This window comes from Cebus imitator, unplaced genomic scaffold (genome assembly GCF_001604975.1).
Source record: "Cebus imitator isolate Cc_AM_T3 unplaced genomic scaffold, Cebus_imitator-1.0 Scaffold53, whole genome shotgun sequence".
Lineage (NCBI taxonomy): Eukaryota > Metazoa > Chordata > Mammalia > Primates > Cebidae > Cebus > Cebus imitator.
The window spans coordinates 3,004,322-3,008,639 of NW_016107368.1; positions in this window are offsets into that span (position 1 = coordinate 3,004,322).

The following is a 4,318-nucleotide window of genomic DNA, read 5'->3' on the forward strand; positions in this document are numbered from 1 at the left end:
CCTCCGCCTCCCGGGTTCAGGCAATTCTCCTGCCCCAGCCTCCTGAGTAGCTGGGATTACAGGCACGCGTCACCATGCCCAGCTAATTTTTTGTATTTTTAGTAGAGACGGGGTTTCACCGTGTTGACCAGGATGGTCTCGATCTCTTGACCTCGTGATCCACGTGGCCTCGTGAGGCCCGCCTCGGCCTCCCAAAGTGCTGGGATTACAGGCTTGAGCCACCGCGCCCGGCCTTGTTGTTTTGTTTTTGTGGGTTTTTTTCAGGCGAAGTTTCGTTCTTGTCGCCCAGGCTGGAATGCAATGGCATAATCTTGGCTCATTGCAACCTCTGCCACCTGAGTTCAATTGATTTTCCTGCCTCAGCCTCCCGAGTACCTGAGATTACAGTCACGTGTCACCACGCCTGGCTAATTTTTGTATTTTTATTAGAGACGGTGTTTCACCATGTCAGCCAGCCTGGTCTCGAACTCCTGATCTCAGGTGATCCTCCCACCTTGGCCTCCAAAAGTGCTAGGATTACAGGCGTGAGCCATCGTGCCCAGCCAGGGTTTTTTTGTTTCTGGTTTTGGCTTCCTCACCTGGCCCCAACACCTACATCTCTATCTGTAAGCCTACCTGTATCTTTACCTTAACAACATTCTTACCTATATTCTCACCTATTTCTTCGCAACTGCATCCTCTTCAGTGACTGTATTTTCTCTGCGTCCTCATCTGAGTCTTCACCTGCATCTTTACCTGCATGCTTTTCTAGATATTTTCTTGTGTTCTTGCCAGCATTCTCACCTACATTCTCACCTGTAGATTTATCTGTCTTCTTACCGTAACCACCCAGTGGGTTCGCTTTGTCCACAGCCGAGACAGAGCCGATTTATCAAACAGGGGGATTGCAAGGGAGAAAGGGCAATTCACGCAGAGCTGGCTGTGCGGGAGGCCAGAGTTTTATTATTACTCAAATCAGTCTTCCCAAGCATTTGGGGATCAGAGTTTTTAAAGATAGTTTGGTGGGCCGGATGCAGTGGCTCATGCCTGTAATCCCAACACTTTGGGAGGCCAAGGCAGGTGGATCACAAGGTCAGGAGTTTGAGACCAGCCTGACCAATATGGTGAAATCCCATCTCTACTAAAAAAATACAAAAATTAGCCGGGCGTGTTGGTGGGCTCCTGTAGTCCCAGCTACTCGGGAGGCTGAGGCAGGAGAATGGCTTGAACCCAGGAGGCGGATGTTGGAGGGAGCCAAGATCGTGCCACTGCACTCCAGTCTGGGTGACAGAGCGAGACTTTGTCTCAAAAAATAATAATAATTTGAAAAAAAAAAAAAGGTTAGAAGCAAGATGGAGTCAATTAGGTCTGATTTCTTTCACCGTCATAATTTCCTCAGTTATGATTTTGCAAAAATTCGTTACCTGCCCCTCCTTCTGCATCTATCCCTGTAGCTTCACCAACACCATCAACCCGCAGTCCTGCTCTGCCCTCCCACCTGCATCCCCACCTGTCCCCCTTCGCATCCCACCTCCCTCCTCCAGCCTCACCTCACTCTCCCAGACCCCGTGTCTAGATGGGCCTGAGCGAGGAGTCAATGCATCAGGTTGAGCTGTGTCTGGTAACTGTACACGAGAGGGGACAGTGGCGGGGGTGGGGGCTGGCCACCAGGGCAGCATTTCCGGCTGGAGCTCCAGGGAAGGGAAGACGTGAGTCAGCAGGCAGGGAGGGAGTGTGGGGCTTTGTGGTCACAGCATCACCAGCACTGTGTGGGGAGCCGCAGCCTTGGGTGTGGGGAGTGGGGACACATTTGCTGAGGGGAACTGGAGCCCCAAGCACCTCCTCTTGCTGCACCTCTTGTCCCTTGGAGACTGGGAGGGTGTGTGTATGGAGGGTGGGATGCAGCCTCCCAGCTCTGCACCAAGTCATCACAAAACCCCCACTGAGCCTGAAAGTCACCCCTGCACAGCCTCTTTTCCCTAAGACCCCCCTCCGCCCACCAACTCCAAGGGTACGGGGGAAATGGATGCACACCCACCCTGCTCCATCCAGCTCCCAAATGCCAAAGCCTCATAACTCACTGGGTACTGGGTAACCCAGCCGACATCTGCCAAGCCCGCCACTCTACTTCACATCCTTCTTCTCATTTCTTTTCTTATTCATCCCTCCATTCTTTTTTTTTTTCTTTTTTCTTTGTTTTGTTGTTGTTGTTGTTTGTTTTTGAGACAGAGACTTGTTCTGTCCCCCAGGCTAGCATGCAGTGGTGTGATCTCGGCTCACTGCAACCTCCGCCTCCCAGGTTCAAGCAATTCTCCTGCCTCAGCCTCCCAAGTAGCTGAGATTACAGGCGTGTGCCACCATGCCCAGTTAAATTTTTTGTATTTTTAGTAGAGACAGGGTTTTACCATGTTGGACAGGGGCTGATCTCAAACTCCTGACCTCAAGTGATCCACTTGCCCCTGCCTCCCAAAGTGCTGGGATTACAGGCATGAGCCACTGCGCCCAGACTTCACTCCTCCTTTCTTCTGTCTGGGATCCATTTGATTCATTTCTTCAACATATGAGAGTTTTGTGTTTGCTTTTATTTTGAGCTAAAACGTATCACCTGAGGCTGTGAATGGTGCAGATAGGGTCTTATAATTCTTACATTCTAAAAGGGGGAGCAGGAAAGAACACTTGAAGACAGTATGGGGCCAGGTGCGGTGGCTCATGCCTGTAAGCTCAGCACTTTGGGAGGCTGAGGCGGGTGGATCACTTGAGGTCAGGAGTTCGAGACCAGACTGGCCAACATGGCAAAACCTCGTCTCTACCAAAAATACAAAAAATTAGCTGGGCATGGTGGCAGGCACCTGTAATCCCAGCTACTTGGGAAGCTGAGGCAGGGGAATCACTTGGACCCAGGAGGCAAAGGTTTCAGTGAGCTGAGATGGCACCACTGCACTCCAGACTGGCCACAGAGCAAGACTCCATCCTCCCCACTGTCCCCCAGAAAGGAAGGCATTGTGGAATGGATTTTGGACAGTGAGGATGTCCAGAAAAGAACGTTCACCCACGCAGTAGGTCCAGCAGTTAAGAAGATCACTTAGCTTGAGTGGCATGAGGGCTAATGTATGGGATAACATAGCTAGTCGAGGTGACCAGTTGTCTGTAAAACACTAGTCTAAATGTTGCTAGAAATGTATGTTATATTTCTTTATTTTTTGTCATTTTTTTCTTTCCTTTTTGTTGAGAATGGGGTCTGTTGGAAATAGATGCTCGGTGCCACAAAGAAAAATTAGCACTGAAACAAAAGATCTTTCAGCAACACAATTTTTACTTCCTGGACTGCAGGAAGTGTACCCTCCCTAGCCATCATGCCACGAGAGTACAATGAACAAAGGAAAAGCAGACAAATTTATCCCTTATGCACCTGGGGTTGTCCTTACTGCTGTGTCTGATCCCCATTGGCTGAAGCTAGACCTCACAATCTAAACTAAAACCCGATTGGCTAATAATTAAAACTTTTCTAAACAGGTAAAAGCAATGGAGAGCTGGGACATGCCTGTGAGCACATCCAGCACAGACATCTTGGTTAAAGTACAAGGACATAGAATGTACTAAGTGCCTGTAAGCATGGCATGTCTAATAGCTACATAGGACAGGGCTTAACAAAATTATTAGCACGCTTATTTCTTTAGCAAGAAAGGAAACTTAAAAAAGGACCTTTTCTACTTCCCACAGGGTCTCACTATATTGCCCAGGCAGGTCTCAAACTCCTGGGCTCAGACAATCCTCCCCACTCTGCCTCCCTAAGTGCGGGGATTACAGGTGTGATCCACAACACCTGGCTAGAAAGATATTTTTCAGATGGGATTCACATCAACAACCACAGCTGACTTTCAGTACAGGAGATGAGCCTTGGTAATGTGAGTGGGCCGCATCTGATCAGCAGAAGGTCTGAGGAGTAAACACCAAAGTTTCCTGCAGAAGGAATTCTGCCTTAAGGTGGTGACCCAGAAATTCTGCCTGAGTTTCCAGCCTTTAAGACCGCAGTATCACCTCTTACCTGAGCCTCCAGCGTAACTGGCTTGTCCTGTGGATTTCAGACTTGCCAGCCATGATCGTGTGAGCTAATTCCTTGAATTAAATGTGTTGCGATCTCTCTGATGCTATTCTTCTCTGTTTCTCTCTCTCCATCTTTGTATCTCTGTCTCCTGTCTCTCTCTAGCTTTCTGTATCTATGTCTGTTTCTGTAGTTTTGTTTTGTTTTTTTTTTGAGACAGAGTTTTGCTCTCGTTGCCCAGGTGGGAATGCAATGGTGTGATCTCGGCTCACTGCAGCCTCCTCCTTCCAGGTTCAA